General features: G+C 40.1%; 1 pseudogene; it reads left to right on the top strand.

The window, feature by feature from the left end:
- The first annotated feature begins 3575 nt into the window (after positions 1-3575).
- Positions 3576-19218, top strand: LOC108441738 (annotated as a pseudogene).
- Positions 19219-23998: the final 4780 nt, after the last annotated feature.

The raw sequence follows: 23998 nt of genomic DNA, 5'->3' as shown, positions 1-23998 counted from the left end.
TAATCTTGTCCAGCCTTGTCACTCCCAACGAAAATCTCAGCATCTTCATCTCCGCCACCTCCAGCTCAGCCTCCTGTCTTTTAGACAGAGCCACAGTCTCCAAACCATACATCATAGCAGGACGCAGTACTGTCTTGTAAACCTTCCCTTTCACTCTTGCTGCTATCCTTCTGTCACACATCAGCCCTGACACCCGTCTCCACCCACTACATCCTGCCTGCACCCTCTTCTTCACCTCTTTTCTACACTGTCCATTGCTCTGGATGGTTGACCCAAGATATTTGAAGTCATCCACCTTTACGACCTCTACTCCTTGCATCTTCACCTTTCCACCTGCCTCCCTCTCGTTCACACACATGTATTCCGTCTTGTCTCTACCGACCTTCATTCCTCTCCTCTCCAGTGCAAACCTCCACCTCTCCAGATTCTCTTCCACCTGCTCTCTACTCTCATCTGATTACAATGTCATCTGCAAACATCATGGTTCATGGAGCCTCCTGCCTGACCTCATCTGTCAACCTGTCCATCACCATTGCAAACAAGAAGAGGCTCAAAGCTGATCCCTGATGTAACCCCACCTTCACCTTGGAACCATTTTTCACTCCAAGTGCACACCTCACCACTGTCTCACTATCCTCATACATGTCCTGCACCACCCTAACATACTTTTCAGCTACACCTGACTTCCTCATACAGTACCACAGTTCCTCTCTTGGCACCCTATCATATGCCTTCTCTAGATCCACAAAGACACAATGCAGCTCCTTCTGACCCTCTCTGTACTTCTCTACCAACACTCTCAATGTAAAAACTGCATCTGTGGTGCTCTTTCTGGGCATGAAACCAAACTGCTGCTCACTGCCTTAGGCTGCCTTAGCCTTGCTTCCACAACTCTTTCCCATACCTTCATGGTGTGGCTCATCAACTTTATACCTCTGTAGTTACTGCAGCTCTGCACATCACCCTTGTTCTTAAAAATGGGGACCAGTACACTGAGGTGTACATGGAGGTTCTGTTAGTTGGATCTAAAATCTCACTTTCCCAGGTATTGAGTTTTTCAGTCAACATTGATGGTGTTGATATAAAGCCAGCCCAATTTGTTAAGAACCTTGGCTGTCTTTTTGATTTATCTCTTACTTTCAAGTTTCACTTTAAGCTTGTAACTAAAACTGCATTTTACCATCTGCTTAACATTGCATGCTTATGCCCTCTGCTGAGTGACACTGATGCTAAAATGTTGATCAATGCCTTCATCTTCTCTCGCATTGATTACTATAACTCACTTTTCTATGGTCTTCCAGTTAAACTAATCAATCGTCTTCAGTGCATCCAAAACTCAGCAGCCAGGTTTCTGACCTCCACCAACCACACAGCTCATATCACTCCTGTACTTAGACAGTTGCATTTCTTCTAGGAAGAAAATAATTTTAAGGAGTAATATGGTAAAATTTCTCACAGTTCAGCATTTTGAGACGTTTAGTGATCGGAAGGTAAGACGGCAGCAGAAAAGCGCAAATTCACCCTTTACTTTTCTCTTATTTACGCATTTCTTTTACACAGTGTTAAGCTCTAAAATGGTTCAGACTTTCTGAAATAGATTCTGTAAAAAACACAGTCTCTGTGTTTCTGTTTAATCCTTTAATTCAACATTTATACACATACACAGTCTATACAGAGAGATTCTCAGTGTTTTTTCGCCATCTACAGGCACCATAATATAACTGCAGCACAATTTAAAGTGGAACGGGGAATTCTCATAAGATGTTGGTGAATAAGAAGCTACTTCAGCCTCGTAGCTGAACAAGATGTCTTAGTATGAACTGGTAACTATGTGGGGTTTGTAGTTTATCTGCCGCTCTAATTTCACTGCTTGAATGAATTCAATGGGGAGCTACACAGAGACTCTCCTCCTCCCCTGCCAGTGTGTCTTCCTGCAGGCTGGACTCCAAACAGGAGGGACTGAACTCCACACAGGTTGGTCTGAGCTCTAAATGGGTTTGTGTGCTGTTAAATTGGTCTAATATAAATGTGTTCAAGCAGGTTTAATGTGAAGTCCAGCAGGTAAGGTACGCTTGTTCACGCTTTGTGTTTGACTGGTTAAAAACTCAGTGCTGATCTCAAAGGTGTGAAATGTTGATCTTTAATATAAATAGATTTATATACAGTAAATATAAAACATCATCATGACTGAAATTGCCATATATTTTACTGATATAAAAACGAGTCGTGTTCAAACTTTTCATAATAATCAGCCACTTTCTCCAGCACAGAGAAAGTGGCTGATTATCAGAGGACAGCTTTAGCTTTAGCTTTAGCAGTAAATATGATTATTTAAGGTGGAGAAAGGCAGGGGGTGCTGTACTCTTTTATTTTATATTGTATAATACTGAGTTTGTGTGGAATCCAACAACAGCATGTTTGACTCCCTCAAAAAATCAACATCCGCTTTGTTCCACCGCTGAAAACTGAAAGTTGGGAAAGTGGAAGCTCTTGTGAGATTGTTTCTCTCACTGCTCAGGTTTGTTGCCGCTGGTGGTAGCAGAATTTTCTGTCAAGGTTCCAATGAAAAGTGTGGACCATCCAGTCTAAGTTGAATGCCCAACCCCTTTTCACCCCTCACCCATACCACTTAGCCCTTAGGCCTCTGTTTTGTGTGTTCACGTCTAGGGGTAGGGTGTTCCGATTCTTGAGATGGAGGGGTAGGGAGAAGTGTTAGGGCTTCACGGCCTTCCAATTACAGGCTTTTCAGAGACTCCAAACAGATAGTTATGAGAAAAAAAGAAAAATTGGCAAGATGGCTGAACAAGAGACCAAAGAAACCAACAAATGTGCGAATTTTCTTTGTTAAAAAACCACAATAACCATTGTTTTATGTTAGTTTAATATTGTTTCAATGTCTTATGGCAATTTTCTTCATAACAAGCATAACATGTAATGTCTTGGTAGCTAACTAGCTAACTTCCCCATTCCACCTTAAACAGTCCAGATGTTTCACACCTGAAGTGCTGCAATGTAGCAGCTGCACCATTTAAGATGCAACGAGAAAAGTCGAACAAGACTTCAGCTTCATATGGCCAAAGAATTAGCAGGAGGTAATAATAAATAATTGTCTCATACCCCCGTTTGAAAGCACATCATTCCCTTAATGTAACTAAGGCTGAGCAGTGAGGAGTTGAGCTTTACCCTTTTCTGCTATCACTGAAGATGGGCCGGTCGGCTAGAGAGCAGCGCTAGTAGCTGTTAATGAAGTAACATAAATTGTAAGGGGTTTGACTGTTACAGTGAAGAGTAATTAATGAAGAACTATGATGGTACTTCTTCATTACCTAGTGCTTAATTAAAAAGTACTTAATCATCCATTAAGGAACTGTATTATAAAGTGTTACCAATTGTTACATTAATCATTTACTGCTCATTTTAATACAGTTGTCAGTCAGACAAATTCAGAGGGTCAGAGAGACGAGTTCCAGCTGAAAGTGAAAGTAGAGTGTAGGTCTGAAATGTGACACCAGGGAGGAGAGCTGACGTATTTCTCAGGTGAAGCTGAAAGTGTTTCTCCAGTGTTCAGCACCACTTGGTGGTTTGAGAGGAACGATATTGTTTTTGGAAGCCGTGAAGACGTTATGATATGAGACATAATCCACACGAAAGGGCGGCACATTCAGTTAAAGGACCTTTTTCTAGGATCTTGTTTGTGGAGGTAAGAGCTTTATATTAATATTTTAGTAACTTTTATAAAGAAGAAGGAAAGAGATCAACAGCTAAATCAGCAGCTGCTGCAGTTCACATTAATCCGACTCTCATTAAAGTCTTTCTTTCTTCTTCACCAGGAAAATGGAAAGTAATTGTTGACTCTGTGTTTCTGGTGTCGTCTGCTGAGCTCCTGCCTCTGTGAACGTGTACACAGTAAATGAGTTTAGCTGCTTCTGTAGTTTCATTTACTGCTAATTCCTGATGTCCACATTTGTCTGTTTTTAATTACAGCTTTTACTGGCTGTTTCTCTGAGCTTGTCTGAGCTGTTTATTGAACAGAGTTGTTCTTCTTTTTCAGGCTGACAGGTTTTGTTAAACCAGAAAAGCAGGATGAGCCTCTCTGAGGAATGTGAGGATGACAGTTCCACCTCCAAGAAACACTCAGAGTAAGAGATTTTTATTCTCTCATATGTTGTAATAGCTTTTTATGATTGGTAATGTTTAAAATATTTTTATATTAGATATTTTTAAATAAAAAATTTAAATGGCTAATGTAATATTCCCCCTGTGACACAGAAGGATAAGCAGTTTTGAAAATGTTTGTGTGTGTGTGTGTGTGTGTGTGTGTGTAATGTAATATTTCTGTTATACTGTATTCCAGTCTAATCCAGCAGGAGAGCTGTGTGTCCATGAGGAGTGATCTGTCAATGAGACGTCCACCAGCATTTAAAGATGGAGACCCCTCATCTGGACACAGGTACTAGGTTACTATGGAATCTTGAAGTGTTACCGCATTTTTTAAATTCATTTTTATTTAATCTGTTTTTAAATTTGGTCATTTTTGCTAGTTTACATTTTAGTTTTTTTTTTATGTTTCTGTGTTTTACTTTTTACTTCAGTGTTTATTTCTCTTTTCAGGCCTTTGTTCTCTGTACTGATGCTCAGCTATATAGTATAGTAGTGCACTCATTGCACACTGAGTATAAATAAAGGCTGATAAATAGCGTTTCTGCTGACTTCACACTTCAGTCATACACATCATACACTCATATCACACTCATACTCATGTAGGGTTTTTGCATTATATTTAACTTTTAAATAAAAATAGGCATGTCTAATATAATATTTCTATTGAATTGTATTCCAGTCTAATCCAACAGAAGAGATCAGACACTCCAGCTCCCAGCTGTGTGTCCATGAGGAGTGATCTGTCAATGAGACGTCCACCAGCATTTAAAGATGCAGACCCCTCATCTGGACACAGGTAACAGCTCCTCACAGTTCAGCCATCAGACTCTCCAGTACTCAGCTCTATCTTGGGTTCTGTGCAGGGATTTAAATTGCATAGCAGCTGTTGCTGTGTCCCCCATTAAGGACATTCCACTCAAATCAGATTCAGCTTCAAGGATTTAAAAAAAAACTAAATTATTAACAGGTAACATGTTAAAATGCATTGGTTAGACGTAAATGAGCTTGTAATCAAGGTCACATGATTGTGTGGATTACAGTTTATTCTGGAGATCAAAGGAAGCTAATGCTGTTGGTCATTATTTGGCTGTGAAGGTTAGTGGACTTTATGGTTCTTAAGAGAAAGGAAGCTTCTTGAATGAGAATCTCAAATTCACACCAGATGTGTTACCTCAGCATCACATATGATGGTTTTAGCAGATTTAAAGAAACAGCAGATCTGTTTATTGCAACAAAATCATAACTACATGTTTTTACAGTTGTTGTACTGAAAGAAAAGTCTCTTTCTCATTAGTACGTCATTGGAGATGCAGTTATCATTAATCATCATATTTTTAAAATATCTTTTAGAAATCTATAGATAGTGAGAGTGTGTGATTTGACTGCATCAAAGCGTCAGAGAGACAGAGCCAGAGGAAACACTGGGTTAGCTTAGCCTGACTCCTTAAGGCCTAAGCCAGAAGATCATGAAACTTGAGGGCAGAATTTAATTTCTCCACCACATTAAGGAAGGAGAGGACCTGCTGGATTACATGCTAGCATTGGCCCATGTGATAACTTCTGTACCTGGTGTAAATGCAGCTCCATCGCAACCGCAATCTATTCGCCCTGATTGGGTGCGAGTGAGCTGCTCCACTGCCTGCCAGATGATCCTTTTGAGTGTGGCCGGTAACAATTTGAGAGGCGGAAGACACTCGGCACGACGTCTTCTGCCCAAAAGGTTCTCCACCCTGGAAGAGCTCGAAGATGTCTGCTTCCATGAATCTCCTACGATCACTGTGCCTTTTACACCAGCCATGGAATTCCCTTCTCTTCCTCCTCCTGTCTGGTGGACTCTTTCTGGAAAAAAATCACTATTTAATGAACTTTCTTAAGAACACATTGAAGAAGTCATTGGAGGAAACAAACCCAGAATGATCAGCTCAGTGAAAACCCTCTGACAGGTTGCTTGATCGTTCTGGTTTGAACTTTTTCAAATTGGCCTCCTGGAGCCCTCAGTTCTCCACATAAACATCAAAACCTGTTGATTCTGTTTGAGTATTAGGCCTCTCCTGAAGCACATCAGCTCCTGACTGTTACAGTAGTGCTTTATGTTTCATTCAGTGTGTCCCGATTTGGGGGCTGTATCCTTCAAAGGACATGGCCTAAGAAGGCTGCTTAGACTGGGGAAGGCCAAACTGAAATGAGATGATCTGCTCTATGACGGATTTTCTGTTTACATCATAGCAACTCACCGATGTGCCGCAAAACAATGCTCTTTTCAAGTTCTTTTAAAGATCTTTAAAGATCGAGCCAGAAGCTTTGATCTATATAACGTGATCTATATAACGTTTGATCTGTATAACGTGCTAGTGGTTTATCATAATTATTAGATGTATTTATACATTTTTGGCACAATGTTACTAGGTTACTATGGAATCTTGAAGTGTTACCGCATTTTTTAAATTCATTTTTATTTAATCTGTTTTTAAATTTGGTCATTTTTGCTAGTTTACATTTTAGTTTTTTTATATGTTTCTGTGTTTTACTTTTTACTTCAGTGTTTATTTCTCTTTTCAGGCCTTTGTTCTCTGTACTGATGCTCAGCTATATAGTATAGTAGTGCACTCATTGCGCAATGAGTATAAATAAAGGCTGATAAATAGCGTCTCTGCTGACTTCACACTTCAGTCATACACACCACACACTCATATCACACTCATACGCATGTAGGGTTTTTGCATTATATTTAACTTTTAAATAAAAATAGGCATGTCTAATATAATATTTCTATTGAATTGTATTCCAGTCTAATCCAACAGAAGAGATCAGACACTCCAGCTCCCAGCTGTGTGTCCATGAGGAGTGATCTGTCAATGAGACGTCCACCAGCGTTTAAAGATGGAGACCCCTCATCTGGACACAGGTAACAGCTCCTCACAGCTCTGCCATCAGACTCTCCAGTACTCAGCTCTATCTCGGATTCTGTGCAGGGATTTAAACTGTATAGCAGCTGTTGCTGTGTCCCCCAATCAGGACATTCCACTCAAATCAGATTTAGTTGTTTTTACAAAACCTTTTTATAATCCAAACTACAAGGATTAAAAAAAGATTATTGAGCTAATCAGTTGGTAATATAATAATATGCAAAAAATAAAAATAAATGTATTATCATTTACAAATGAAGCTGGAGGCTGATTTTCCAGTAACATGATAAACTGTTACAGAGGAAACGTTCATGTTGAATTGTAACTCATTTCTGCAAAACAGATCAGATATAATTAGTTGTATTTCCATGAAGAATGATGAATATACAAGATGTGCTGCTGCTGGGGCTCCTACATCACTCTCCTGTTCTGCAAACATGGGCAGAGCATGCCCAGGGACAAGTGCCATAATGTAATCTTCTTGCTAAAGATGTCCTGGAGGTTCCAGTATTCTGAAGGCACTCAAGATAGGTCAGGGGATGCCGGAGCTGGAGATTAGGAAATTGCATAACGGAGCACTGGGATCTGTAAACAGGAGGTTTGGCACAGAGGACCCCACGAAAGGATGGATGTTCTGCCAGTCCAGATGAGGATTTTGATGCTGCAAATTGGGGGTGCTCATCAGGTATAAATAGACCCACTCAGTGTGCTATCTCAATTAGGTCCTCGAGAGTGGAGGGTGGAGGAGCCGGTTTATCCTTCAGCTCATCGTTCAGGCCTTGTTGAAAGACAGCCATTAGTGCAACAGAACCCCAGTCACTTTCTACTACTAAAGTGTGGAACTTGACATAATCATCTAATGACCTCTTTCCCTGATGTATGCACAAGAGATGGGATCCAGTATCTCCTTTGCCCACAGGATGGTGAAATCACTTAATTAGTTTCTATTTTCTTTGGTAGTGAAGTCCTGGGAAAGGGATCAAACTCTCCAGAATCCAACTGTAAATCCTTGAAGAGTGATAGGTTTATGGAAACTCCACAAATGTTCAACGATGCAGATCCCTTATCTGAATACAGGTAACAGCTCCCCATAAATTAATAAATGAACAAACCTGAACACACCATAGATTTTATAAAAAGTAATCAAATATTTATAAGTCGATCCCACTTGCAAACATAGAAATCAAACACCTTCTCGACACATCTACTCTTGCAAATACATAAGTCACTATATACTGTACAACAGTGTTGAGTCGCAAGTATTAGAACTAATCTTTCAGTTTGGATCAAACACGGCAGTGATGAAAGAGTAATTCAGTGAATGATTAAATTAATCAATTAAATTATTAAATTAATTGTTTACTAAATTTTGTTTTTACAAAGTTCCATTACTCATATTATGTCTTATATTACTCACTATATTTAAATATACATTTATGAAGTATTGACAATGATTTCATTATTTGTAAGTGAATGGTTGAAAATTCAATGGTAGTGTTTATTAATGCCTAAATCACAATAATATAATCATTATAATTATATCATTAACATAATGAACTAACTATAAGACAATGCTTATTTTGCTATTTATATGTCAACAAATTCCCTGAATGTGCAGTTACATGTTCAAATTTTCAAGAACTCTTTTCCTACCAAAATATGAATGAAATAAGAGTAGTACCACAACACTTGTAGAGTGTGAAGCATGATGAATCTACTGAAAAAAAAACAATTAAAAAGTACATAAATATATTTTAGTGCCTATGAATTCTTGATAACATTGTGAACATTCCCCACTGTTGTACATGCAACACTTTATGTATTACTGGAGATAAGGTAGTGAGTGTGCTATGCAACAAAATGTACTGTCATTTCATTTAAATATTCAGGAATCACATAACCAGAAAACCCTTAATTATAGATTGTTAGAGGTTAATGTGCATCACATTAGATACAGTCTAATGAAAAGTTTAAAGCTGAGTTCACATTTTTGCACGTGACTTGAATGGAGCCATTCATTTCTGTCCTGTGACAGAAATATTCTAATAATCTTCATGATGTCTTGTTTTTTACAGACCTGACTCTGCATCTCCTGGAGCTACATATCAGGAGATCTTCAAGTTAAACCTTAAACAGAAGTTTGAGCATCTGAAAGAGGTGACAACAAACCAGGAAACCCCAACACTTCTTAGTGAGATCTACACAGAGCTCTACATCACAGAGGGAGACAGTGCAGAGGTCAATGATGAACATGAGGTCAGACAGATCGAGGCAGCATCCAGGAGAACAGTAACAGAGGACACACCAATCAAATGCTATGACATCTTTAAACCCTCATCTGAACAAGACAAACCCATCAGAACTGTGCTGACAAAGGGGGTCGCTGGAATTGGGAAAACAGTCTCTGTGCAGAAGTTCATTCTGGACTGGACTGAAGGGAAAGCAAATCAGGATGTCCACTTCATATTTCCACTTCCTTTCAGAGAGCTGAACTTGATGAAGGACCAAAAACTCAGTTTGGTGGATCTTCTTCATACACGGTTTAAGGAGATTAAAGAAATGGAAATATCCAGATCTCACAAAGTTCTGTTCATTTTTGATGGTTTGGATGAGTGTCGTTTCACTCTAGATTTTCAGAGCACTTTGAGATTGGATGATGTCACTCAGTCATCCTCAGTGAAGGTGCTGCTAACCAGTCTGATCAAGGGGAATCTGCTTCCCTCTGCTCTCATCTGGATCACCTCCCGACCTGCAGCAGCTGATCAGATCCCCTCTGAGTGTGTGGATCGAGTGACAGAAGTCCGAGGGTTCAGTGACCCACAGAAGGAGTAGTACTTCAGAAAGAGAATCAGGGATCAGAGCCTGACCAATAGAATCATTACACACCTGAAGACATCAAGAAGCCTCTATATCATGTGCCACATCCCTGTGTTCTGCTGGATTTCAGCCACTGTTCTAGAGAGAATGCTGCATGAAGCAGAGAGTGGAGAGACCCCCAAAACTCTGACTCAAATGTACACACACTTCCTCATCATTCAGACAAAGATCATAAGAGAAAAGTACACAAAGAACCAGAAGACAGATGAAGAAATACTTCTCAGACTGGCTTTTCAGCAGCTGATGAAAGGAAACCTGATCTTCTATGAGGAAGATCTGACCGAGTGTGGCATCGATGTCAAAGAAGCATCCGTGTACTCAGGTGTGTGTACACAGATCTTCAGAGAGGAATCTGGGCTTCATCAGACTAAAGTGTACTGCTTTGTTCATCTGAGCATTCAGGAACATCTCGCAGCTCTATATGTGCACCTGACCTTCATGAACCAGAAGAGAAATGTGCTTAAACAGAATCAGTCCTCTAAACCGAGGGTCTTCAGGAGAAAAGAAATTACAATCTCTGATGTACACAAGAGTGCTGTAGATCAGGCCTTACAGAGTAAGAATGGACGTCTGGATCTTTTCCTTCGCTTTCTTCTGGGTCTCTCACTGGAGTCCAATCAGAATCTCATACAACAGATAGTAACACAGACAGGAAGTAGCTCCCAGAGCAAAGAGGATACAGTTAAATACATAAAAAAGAAGATCAGTGAGAATCCCTCTGCAGAGAAATCCATCAATCTGTTCCACTGTCTGAATGAACTGGATGATCGTTCTCTAGTTGAGGAAGTTCAGCGGTACCTGCAGTCTGACAGTGTTAACCAAAGAACACTGTCTCCTTCACAGTGGTCAGCTGTGGTCTTTGTACTGCTGACATCAGGAGAGAATCTAGATAAATTTGTCCTAAAGAAATATAACAGATCAGATGATGGTCTTCTGAAGCTGCTGCCTGTAGTTGCAGAATCTAGATCAGCTAAGTAAGTAGTACTGAATAAAACTGACATACTTTAAAACCATATTGAAAATGCAACACTGCTTACTTATGCTTCCAATATCAGTGCAAATACTCAAAATCACCTAATTTCCTGCATGTCTGAACATTTTCTACATTCATTTTTATCTGCCTGTATTTGCTAATCATATTAGTCAAATTAATGTCATAATTTTGTGTGTTGCTTTCTTCAGTCTTTCAAGTTGTAATGAGAAAGGAAAGCTGTGCATCGCTGGCCTCAGTGCTTAGCTCAGAATCCTCTAGTCTGAGAGAGCTGGATCTGAATTGGAATAAACTAGGAGATTCAGGAGTGAAGCTGCTCTCTGCTGGACTTGAAAATCCTCTCTGTAAAATGGAGTCATTGAGGTAAGATAATCTTTCTTTCACATATCTTTGTCCTCAGTATGATTTATTCTCTTGTAGCACTTTCATGTTTGTCATTAAACACTATTCATTAACCATTTTTAACCAATTACTTAAATACTAGGGTCATATTTTATCGATCTTTATAAGATGCAGATCCCTCATCTGAATACAGGTAAAAGCTCCCCATAAATTAATAAATGAACAAACCTGACCACACCATAGATTTTATGAAAAGTAATCAAATATTTCTATTATTATTCATTATGATCATGTATTTATTTAACCTACACACTGATATGTCAAAAGTCATGGGAAAGCAGTAGGTAAACTGATTATGAAGAAGTGTTACATCAGGGGATGGCTTGAGTTTGCCTACAGTCATTTGGTGTTGTTATTTTGTGAGTGAGGAAGAACACTGGCCAGTGTTCTCATGGTAAGGCAACGTGTATTACTGGAGTTCATATGAGGCGGTGGCATGGTGGGTAGCGCTGTCGCCTCACAGCAAGGAGGGCCTGGGTTCGATTCCCCGGCCGGGCGACCGGGCTCCTCTCTGTGTGGAGTTTGCATTTTCTCCCCGTGTCTGCGTGGGTTTCCTCCAGGTTCTCCGGTTTCTTCACACGGTCCAAAGACATGCAGTCAGGTCGCTTGGACATGCTAAATCGCCCCTAGGTGTGAGTGTCTGTCTGTCTGTCTGCCCTGCGAAGACTGCTGGGATAGGCTCCAGCATCCCCCCACGACCCTGACAGAGAAGCGGCTTAGAAAATGGATGGATGGATGGATGGATGGCATATGAGGCATGATACTGGGTGCCATTCATGCAGGCATTTAACATTCCTTGTTCCACTGTCATGTGTGTACCAGGAATACATCATAGAAGGTGTTACCACCCACAGGTGCTTAATGATCATGACTGGCAGCATCTGCCTAGAATTGTCCATGCAAACAGAAAAGTAAAATCAAACCACATTCATTGCATGAGGCCCCAAACACATATCTTCCCATGGGATGTGAGAGCAGAAGGGCCACCAGAGTGCCTCTGTTAAAACCATGACACCAGACACAGAGTCAATTGGACTCTGTAGAAGGACCCCAGAGAAGTGGCAACCTCATGCCATGGTCCAATAAGCCAAGGTACCAGTAGTTTTGGACTGATGATAGCGTCCATGTATGGTGCAGACACCATGTAGCCATGGACCCCAGTTGCCAATGAGTGCCATTTCATACTGGTGTGGGGTGTGTTGTCATGGTATAGGTTGGGTCCACTGGTCCGCCTAAACAAATTGATCGTTTCACTACTTGGAGACCATTTGCAGCCCTTCATGGACTTCATGTACCCCCACAATGACAGGATATTCCAGCACCATGCCACTGAGTCCAATTTGTCCAGAATTGGTCTGAGAAGCATTCTGGAGAGTTCCAAAAAATGATGTGGCCTGCACATTTTCCTCAATCGACCATTTATGGGATGTAGTGGAGAGGTCCACTCAAACCAGAGATCCTGCACGTACAAACACCACGGTGCTGTGGGTGGCTATCCAGATGACATGACATCCCTCAACATCCCTCCAGATGTCTCCTGTCCACTTGTGGAGTCAATGACATTTTGAGTTGCTGCACTGCACCAGGCTAGGGGGAGTCCTACATAAATATATATATTTAATAAATATAATATTTATAAATATATAAATATATATATTTTTTTAAGTACCACAATTCATGTCAATGGCAGCTCAAAGTGCTGTGTGTACAAAAAAAGACATTTTGAATGTTATTTTAATTTAATGACACAGATCAAATTAAAAACATAAACACCAAGAGATATACAGTTTTATTTGAACACCAAGTTAAAGAGATATGTTTTTAAATATCTCTTAAAACTTACAAAACATTTCAGAATATCATATTTTATTAAATTACAGTATTTCATTGTATGATTTTGTGAAGTCTGGGAGTACATGTACATTTTAACAGTTTATATCTGGAAATATTATTTGTAAGTTCTTAATGAAAGTAAACATATGTAATCATTTACACACTACTACAAGTCATTTTAAATGTTTGTAACCTTCTCCTTTAACCACCATACAGTCATACAGATGGCTTTAGGCCATTTCTGCTAAAAACATTACATGAACTTGTGATTGACTAACACTGTTAAAAGCTGAAAAACTATATCTACAGATGCTTTTCAGTCTTCAGCTCACATGCCCTGCTTTAAACACTATTACGATACAAATGTAATGAATGCATTTAAGAAAGCAACCTGGGGGGAAAGAAGCCCCCTGGGTTAAAATATCCCTTCATAATTTCTCCTTGCCAAACTAATCTCAACACTTTTGTAGAGACTGTTATCTTGTTTGCAAGTGAAATGTAGGGTTTGATGTTTTGGGGCAAGAACTCTCCTTTAACATATTGCGTTTCACTGGTTTTACTGGATAGCTAGCACTAGCATAGTTGCTAGCTGTAGTAATTGTTAGCTGAAAACAGCCAACATTTTTAATTGTGTGTGTTTTGTAGAACAGTTTATTACATACAGAATTGATTTATTCATTGTGAAATTCAATAATCATTGTAAGAAAGTTAAATGTTATTATTTAGTTTTAATTGCACAGAGGTCCTGACAGAGGCTGAATTCAACTTTATTTTTTCCATTGAAATTTCGGACACTGTGCGTAACTAATGTTCTTTTGTGATACCTATTGTTGTGAAAATGTATTTAATAGTGTTGAAATATGACTTTTGAGCTTTTATGCTTAAGGATGATTCTAAATGTCACAGTGGCCGAGAGATAGCAGGATTGTTTTGCCTCTCAGGAGATAAGTGGAAGTGACCTTGCTATGAGAACAGAAGCAGAGTGGGAATATAGATGCTGCAAGGCAGTGGCGCCTAGCCACAAGGCTACGGGTCGAATCTGGATGTTTTGGCTTGGCTGCTTGCTGTAAACAGGTCATATAAGATAAACATGTAGGAGAAAGGTATATGATTGAGAACAATGCTGACTAATGCTTACTGCCATAAGAGGAACGTAAGGGCGGGGGAACAACAGAAAGCTATAAGAAGCAAGACACACAGTGAAAGAGATTAGGTAGGGGAGAGAGAATACATTTTTTGTTATGATCACTTTTAATAAACTTGCTACTCACTCTTGATCCAGACTGAGAGACCTTCATTATTACTTGTCATCCAGCAATTTCCACCACACTATCAACAAAATACTGTTACTTTCTTAATTGCTCAGAAATTAATTCATAATGTATTTTATGACTGCAGTCACACCTTGTTGATGAAGTTGCTGCTGAACTGATCTATGTCTTCTGACCTGAGAGAGTGAAGAGTGTGACATTGTTCTCTCTGCAGGTTGCGAGTTTGTAATGTCACAGTTGAAGGCTGTGCTGCTCTGACTTCAGCTCTGAAATCAAACCCTTATCACCTGAGAGAGCTGAATCTCTCTTATAATGAACTAGGAGATTCAGGAGTGAAGCTGCTTTCTGCTGCACTGGAGAATCCTCTCTGTAAACTGGAGATTCTGTGGTAAGATCATCTCTCTGAGAGTTACATATGACCATCGTTTGGGGAAAACAATGCAAAACTTAGCTTGTAAAATATGACATGTAACTATCCACTCCTGAGTCTGATACACTCCATTCCACCTTTGGATTATGCAAATGATTTGTAAAGCCTCCACCAGTGGATGGGATTGGTTCCTCAGGTTTGTAATGTATGAAACCCTGGCTATCTGAATCCACCTTTTTGACACTGTCACTGGTGCACCCAGCCATCTTCTAGCATATAAAAAGACAACACCAACTTGATTTTAACTAAAGGGGGTCTTTAACAGTGGGAGGAGCACCTACTTAATCCCCAGAGGTACTAAAAGAAAATGCTGCACTTTTATAGAGAGGTAGCTGGCATATGGTACAAAACAAAGAACTATGAAAGAAAAGAGGAAAATGGCTCCAAAACAAAATGAAAAAGAAAATAGAGCTATAAAAGAAAAGAGACAAACAGCTCTAAAATATTGAGAAAAACAAAGGAACTGTAGAAGTAAAGAAAAGAAAAGAAAAGGGTGAATCTACTCTAACGGGTGGAAAACATTTATTTTTTAGTTCCCCTTTGTCAAAATATCCTCCGTTTGAGCATACTGCCTTTTCTGCATCGCTGCCTCATAGACAGGCCATCAGTATCTACAGTCATCAGCACATGGTGCAGTACTAGCACCCCCATCCCCAGGGCTGAGCTTATCATTTCAATTCCTGATCAAGTCAAGGTAAAACAATTGACTTTCCATTTATATTCAGTTTGTGTTCCTTCAACGTAATATCAGGTTAATCGCTTCCTACCATACAACATACAGCCCTGTTTGTATGTAATGTAATACAAACAGGCACTTGGATCCTCCCTCTGTATCATCTAGTGACAAAATGAGGACAGCAGTGACCTGTTTATCCTTACTATTTCATATGAGTGGTCCATCAGTGGCCTCTTTTTTATAATTATGCTTCTAAACTGAAACCTGCCACTTGGCCACTTGGTCACCTGGACACATTTTTTTATCTTTTTCTTATCTTTTCTTTAAAGTTCTAATGCAACTCATCCTATTTGTCTTTCCATTTTACCTTATTTCAGCTTGTTTTATTTTATTTTATTTCGGTTGAGCTACTGCATACAAAAAAGTGCTCTGTAAATCAGGCTGTTTTATGACTGTAGTCACACCTTGTTGATGAGGTTCCTGCTGATTGGATTGGATTGGATTCGATTCGATTTATTGTCATTGCTTAAGCCGAAACAAGCAACGAAATGCATTTATGAAAAAGAGAAACAGAATACATTGGGTAAGGGAGGAGAAAAATACCCCCCCCAAACTGAGTTCCTAAGGAAACTCAGTCTGGGAACAGGGAGAAAAAAACACCTCAGCATTAGAATACAGTTACACATACACAGGACTTGCAATGGGGATGGGGAAGGGGGAAGGGGGGGGGGGGGGGGCAAACCCAGCATAATACGCGGCCATCCGGATCTGCAGCCATTAATCCGGCGCTGATCAACGAACCCATCATACTATACCGGGGCGTAAAAGCGGCGAAGGCATTGGGAAGGGGGAGGGATAAGGGGGGAGGGTAGGAGGAGGGGGGTATAAATATGGAGAGGGGGGAGGGGAAGGATAGGGGCCTGAAGAAGGCGCCCTGCACGGCATCCCAGTCCAGGTATCTCAGTCCGCAGGGTGGAATAGCGATAACACAGCAAAATTGCCATGGAGACAACCTTGATTGTGCCCAGGCAGAGTCAATAGTCAGCAGTCCAGGGAAGTGGGGGAGGAGGATAAAGAGAGGGTCTCGCAGCAGTGTTCCTCTGGAGGAGATATGATGTACCAGCCAAGGCCAAGGCCCACGCTGATACGGGGAGCTGAAAGCAGATAAGAAGGTTTGCAGGCTTCGAGTGAGTAGCCATATTTTTTTACGATAGCTCACCAAGTCCATTATGGTCGCTCCAACGATCCATTTTCCTTTGCAAAGCCGCCAACTTCTCCACGATGTTATTCAGGGTATGACTTACAGTCAAAGTCTGAGTGTTGACAGCTCTGCCCACCACGTCAATCATGTCGGGCAGCTTCAAGGGGCCGTGGACAGCTGCCCCCATTCTGCGAATTTTGCGATACACCAGGGCAATGCTTAATCCAATCAGCAAAACACCTGTGATCATGGTTCCGAATAGGTAGAATATCTTCCACGGAGAGAGCCGCCAGACACACGATACACCAACTCTCCCATGCGTCAGGCCATGTCAGAACCAAGAGAGAGCAGGGTCCATAAACAAGCAAGGGCCGGAAGCCAGAGAAGCAAAAACCAAAACCATCAAAGTACAAACGAAAATCCTACAGAGTAAATGAGGGCCAAAATGGTGAAAAACACGGATATCAAAAACAGAAAGAATGCTCAGTATGAAAAAGACAGGGCACTTGGCAATACTTTGCAAAGAGCATTTGACATGAAGGATCTGTTTAACTGATTATGATTGGTTGGTGTTAACCTTGTGACTGTGATGTCAGAACTAGATGAATAATGGGAGTTGGAGTTTACAGGTAGGTCTGAGACTTCAGAGGAACCTGATTGTGTGGCAGTGATGAGGCATAATGCATTGTTTTTGATAATTATTATATTAATTCATGATGCATGTGTGCATAGTTACATGGTTACTAAGGGATCGCATTGTAAAGTGTTACCATTTCTACCATCTCTAATTAAATCTCTAGGTTCAGAATCAGTATACTGAGGATATTTGTTTTAGAGACTTTTCATTCTCTCATCATGCTGTTTGTTTGTTTCCTGTGTTTATATTTGAATTTCCTGATTGGATACTAAATGAGGAGAGCAGTGACCTGTTTTTCCACATTAGCCAATCAGAAAGCAGCTTGTATTATAAACGTGAGGGGACAGTCGTGGGCTGGAGGTTAGGGAACCAGCCCTGTGACCAGAAGGTTGCCGGTTCGATCCCCTTGGCTGACAGTCCATGACTGAAGTGCCCTTGAGCAAAACACCTAACACCTTATTGCTCCCCGGGCACCGTGGATAGGGCTGCCCACTGCTCCGGGCAAGTATGCTCACTGCCCCCTAGTGTCCGTGTACGTGGGTGTTTCACTGCACGGATGGGTTAAATGCAGAGGTCTAATTTCACAGTGTGCAAAACACAGTGACAGATGGCTGTGAATTCATGAGAAGGGTAGCAGTGCAGTGGCAGATTGTCAGACTGACCTTAAACACTAAGACACTAATCTGAGCTTCTGTTTCAAAATGTCAAAATGTCCAGCAGTTGCAAACTATTCAACCTCTGAGTCACTGACCTTACTAATGAATGTAGCAACAGAATGAAACTTATATAGTATGTATATATAGTGGAAAGTTTTTAAACATGAAAGGTGCCTTTAATTAGTAAAATATTCAAATAGATCATTAAGTAGAGTCTAAAGTATTACCAAGTTCTTCAGAATTGTTGACACTTTCCTAAATAAAGGCCATAAAGGCAAAGAAACAAACCTTTTTAATAAGTAAAGAAATGTAAGAAGTGTAAAGTGTGTTATCAACCTAATATTAACTACTGTTCAGTGACTTAAATTTTCATCAACAGAAATGTGTATTTCTTTTGCTGTTCACATCCACATCAGACTCAGACATTATTCTATCTGCAGATTGTTACATTGTAATATCACAGATGAAGGCTGTGCTGCACTGGCTTCAGCTCTGAAATCAAACCCCTCACACCTCAGAGAACTGCATCTGTTTGGGAATGACCAGATAATTACAGGACGTGAGCTGCTGTTTGCTCTTCAGTGTGATAAACATAACAGACTACAAGATCTGAAGTGAGTGACAGTGATTTCAGATAAATATGTACACAGACACACACACACAGACACACACACACACACGCACACACACACACACACACACACACACACACACACACACACACACACACACACACTGTGGCCTGCTTTCTCAGACAGGGATTAAATCTGATCTTAGACTAAACTGAAATTCCGACAGTGATTAACACTTTAAAATCTCTGTGATTAAGCTATATGTAGGAAACTGGTTCTACATCTTTTAAACAAGTAACATGTTTATTATTCTGACTGTTTTTATTTTTGTACTGAAAGTTATTTCTGGTTCTTTCTGTTTTTTCAGAGTGTGATGATGATGAGGATGAAGATGATGTATTATTGATCACCAAAGAGATGACATCATGAAGAGAAGAAGGGAGAGAGGGACACAGTGTGTGTAAATACAGTATGAGTCTGGGGATTAGATGGACGTGTGTGTTTGTGAACAGAAAACTTGATGCAAAATAAAACAGAAACAAACAACACTAAAAACTCAATGTCTGATATTCAGAGAGAATCTTTTACTTTGTCACACTCAGGGAGCAGATGAACCATGTGAATTATTATAATTCTTATTACAAATTACATAATAGTAAATACTAATATAAACAGTAAGTAAACAAAAAGTAAGTTGTGACACATGTGACACAGAACAGATTTTACGAAAGTATTTTTTAAATGTAATTGTATAAATATCAGATTTATGTACTCATATAGTATCGGTATCGGTAATTGGTATTGGTATACTAAAGGATCAGGTATCAGTATCTGAAGGGAAAAGTGGTATCGGTGCATCTCCGCAAGTCCACCACAGATTGTTTTGGAAATGTGCTGTCCCATAAGTATGTATATTATATCTTGTACATTATATACAGTATTTAAGTGAGTGCTTTTTGCTGGAAGCACGTTTTAAAATCATTTTAAATGCCACTAAAATAGTAAGGAATTAAGGAATATTTCACCACTTTGAGGAACATCAAGAACCCACAAAGTGATGCTTCAGTAATGCTAAAGAGATGACACTCTTGTTCTATGAGGTGACAATTTTTTTTTCATAATTTAGGCTCTATCATGAAGATCTGTATGAATATCAGGAATAACCAATGATATTGGTATATGAATTAGTACATGAATGAATGTATTGCTCCTGGATTAAGGCATTAATGTGACATGGTTACTTTGCCTATATACTTTGTGTTTTTCCCCTGAGAGAGTAGAAAATGCCCATTTCCAAAACCAAACACAGATTAGAAATGTCAGCCTGAGAAAACAGTTACTGCTTTGTTGTCCATATTGACCTGCAAACTGTTTGCTTCTGTGCATAAAGTAATCAAAGGTAAGACATAAAAACATTTTTCACACCTGCAGTGGCAGTACGCTTTAGCTTGGCTTGCTCAACGATGTCATTTTTTTAAATCGCAGGTGTTGTTTTAATCGTCTTTGTATGTATGTATTATGTTTGTCTCTGATTTTAATTGATGCTCTATGGCAAAGTATCACTTTTCCTAATGGATTTACATTAACCTGTGTTTCTTGTTAATATGTGCTCATTCTTGCTGTTTGTTTTTTACTTTGATATGGTGTTGGACGATATGATAACTGCACTGTGGTCTATGAGCAATACAGTACAACATCATATCATGCCATGGGCAACTTACTATTGTCTTTATGCAACAAGAGCAGACCACCACAGTTCCCCTTAATAGACAACAAATAAATGACTATCATATTTGATATTATAACAGAAATATTTAATAAAAAATGTTTGTTTGTAGAACCACTTAGATGATGTGATTATAGTTTTTAGACCCCAAACTCCAGACTATGCAACTCAGTTACAACATTCTAAACATTCTTCTAAAAAATATAACAAATAAAATGAAAATAAATAAATATGCATTTGTAGTAATCATATGCCCAACACTGTATAGTGTGCTGCCTTCATGATGCTGCCCTTATGTGACTTGCTACGCTACATTATCATAAAAAATAAAAATAAAAAAAATTCTAAATCCATTACCACCAACAAAGGTATCCAGTAGGGCCCTTCAAACATGTGTTCCCAGTGGTCAATAACTTAATGAGCTGGGTCTGCATTTAGTAATGGTTCAAAATATTAATAAATTAACTAAATAGTTGCTTCAGATCTTGTTTGGCAAAGTTTTAAACATGTAATTCTTAAGTAACATTTAAATATCTGAAAGAGAGCTCAGAAAGCATCACTTACTCATCACACAAAGATTCTTTAACCTTGTAGCAAAACACAAAGTGACCTGGAGCTGTGCTACTTTCACAGTGTACAAATCAATCAGACAACTGAATGAACCACAGCCAAACCGCACTGAGTTTGGGTGGGTCATTTGGTCTGATTTAGCTTGACATGACACAGCAATCTGAGACCACTTAAACCACTTAAATGGTCCAAGCACTCATTGTCATAGTTGGCTTGTTTCCCAATGAATCTGAATAAAGAAATGTATTTTGTCTGAAGGTGAAAGTTGTATGTTTTGTTTATAGTCTAAGTGTAATTTAATGTGTCTTTTTATGAAATCATGTGTCGGGACTCCCAGCACCCCATCCTCCACCCCAAAGTCCCAGACGATGTGGAAAAATGTTATTATTAATTAATGTTAAGTTAAAGTTTTCATTTTAATCTAACCTGTTCTTTAATGTAAAAAATCAAAGATTTTAGCGAATCAAAAGAAAAAAAAAACATTCTTGTAAAAAGTCAAAGAAGGATGAAAAACCAAACTTCAAGCGCAGGTTAAATTTTTTGGAAAAGGAAAAGGCTTTCTTTGTTTATTAAGTTCAGATGTGACAAGATGTCTCCTGGACAGCCAAAATGCAAAGACAATACAAACACATTTTACTTTATATCTCTTCTGGCTGAGATTCATCGCCCCTCCTTTTTTAATGTCCCTGGACCCAAGTTTGATTCCCAACATGTCTAATTTTCTTGAGATGTTTGGTAAGCATTATTTCTCATCCAACTTAACGTATGTTTTTTTAATTAATTTTCTCGGCCTTGTCTTATCAGGTCTTCCTGTTTTGAACAGGGTCTATTCTGACTCCATGTCCCCTACCTCCCCCAGGACATGAGAAAAGCTCTCCTGGAGGTGGGAGTTGAAATCATTCTGAACAGGGGCCTCCGACAGTCGTTCCCAGCACACCCTCACTATTTGTTTGGGCCTACCATGTCTGACCATCAGTCTTCCTTGCCATCTGATCCAACTCAGCACCAGATGGTTGACAGCTCAGCACCTCTCTTTACCCGAGTGTCCAGAACATACGGTCCCAAGTCAGATGAAACGACAACATCGATCATTGACCTCTGACCCATGTACACTTATGAACATCCTTGTGTTCGAACTTGGTGTTCGTTATGGACAATCTATGCCTAGCCCAGAAGTCCAATAACAATTCACCATTCGGGTTTAGATCAGGCAGGCCGTTCTTCGCAATCACACTTCTCCAGGTCTCCCAGTCATTGCCAACATGAGCATTGAAGTCCCCCAGTAAGACTATGGAGTCTGTAGGCAGGACCCTTTCCAGAACCCCACCCACTTGCTCCAAGAAGGCCGAATACTCTGACCTGTTGTTTGGTGCATAAGCATAGACAACAGTCAGAGTTTTCCTCTCTGCGATTTTAATTCGCATTGAGGTGACCCTCTCGTCCACCGGGACAAACTCCAACTGCATGGTCACCAGCCGGGGACTTGTGAGAATCCCCACTCCCGCCCGGCGCCTCTCACCCTGTGCAACCCCTGAGTAGGAGAGGGACCAACCCCTATCAAGGAGTTTGGTTCCAGAGCCGACACTGTGGGTGGAGGTGAGCCCAAATATATCTAGTTGGTACCTCTCAACCTCCCGCACAAGCTCTAGCTCCTTCTCCCCCAGTGAGATTACATTCCATGTGTCAAGAGCCAGTTTCTGCCACAAGGGCCTAGGCCGCCAAGGGCCCCCCTGCCATCTCCCACTGCCTGTGCAGCACTGCACCACTCCCCCATGCTGCACCTTGCGGGTGGTGGGCCCACATGGTCCCCCCACGTTGCCTCTTCAAACTGAGCCTGGCCGGATTACGTGGGCTGCCTGGCCACCAGGCACTCGCCGGGGGACACTACCCCCAGGCCTGGCTCCAGGGGTAGGTCCCGGTGACCCTATCCTGGGCAGGGTACACAGTTTTCTGTGCGGATTTTTCATGGTGGGTTTTCTGGATCGTGTTAGTCTGGGTCTTCACTCCAGACCTGTTCGCCCTGGGGGAGTCTACCAGGAGCATATTGCTCCCAACGACTTAGCTACGAAGATCCCTAGACCACACAAGCCCTTCCGCCACGACAAGGCCCCAATCAAGGAAGGTCTTTAATGAAACCGACAAATTTAAAACACATCTCAGTCAGAGGCAGTGAGACAAGATGAAGCCAAAAAATTTTCTGCTCTGATAAATAATATTAAGTGGTTGTTTGTTTATGATGAATTTATGAGAAGAGAGGCAAATACCAGCACCACTGACATTCTAAAGTCCCAAAGTTCAGACCCTGATCTATAAATAATTAATTTACTGTTCTTCATATTTATCTGGAAAAAGCCAATATGAACAGATGCACATAAAAGTGCTGGTAGAATAAGAGTTCGGTTTAATATTCACACCAATGCTGTTCACAGTTAACATGATATATTAAAAGGATTTACATTGGACTGCTCTGTGGATCAAATCTGGATTTGACCCGTTTAACTAATTTAGATTTTAGATTTTTTTAAAAATCATATGGACGTTGTCATCTGTCCATGTATTTAAAACCATGTAGACTAGAATGACTGGAACTGTCTAATATTAAAATGACTTTTTGCTTCACAAATTTGTCTGTGCTTTGTTTCAGGAATGACAGGAAAGTTTCTATAAACAGGGAATATTTTGCTATCGCATCACAATCTAAACAGAAAAGTTACCCTAGAACTCTCTCTCTCTCTCTCTCTCGCTCGCTCGCTCGCTCTCTCTCTCTGGTTCACTGCAACATGATTGACACTCGATAGCAGCGATAAAATAAACAGACTATTAAAATATAATAAAAAATTACAAACATTATATTTACATAAAACTGAGCTATATATTATAGTGAAAAGCCTTTAGCGCCCACAAAAACACCGAAGAGAAAATGCGATTGCGAAAGTGATTGGTTGGAACCGTTCGCAGTGCTTTGTGGGATATGTAGTTTTTTCACACACTAAAGACTTTAACTACACCGTCTTGTTCCGTCGCATTTTTCCTATTTTCAAAGCTTTTTTGCTTCGAATTGTCGTCTATAATGTAATGGTTGATCCAGT

Source organism: Pygocentrus nattereri, chromosome 1, assembly GCF_015220715.1.
Source record: "Pygocentrus nattereri isolate fPygNat1 chromosome 1, fPygNat1.pri, whole genome shotgun sequence".
Lineage (NCBI taxonomy): Eukaryota > Metazoa > Chordata > Actinopteri > Characiformes > Serrasalmidae > Pygocentrus > Pygocentrus nattereri.
This window is presented reverse-complemented; position numbering and strand designations above follow the sequence as displayed.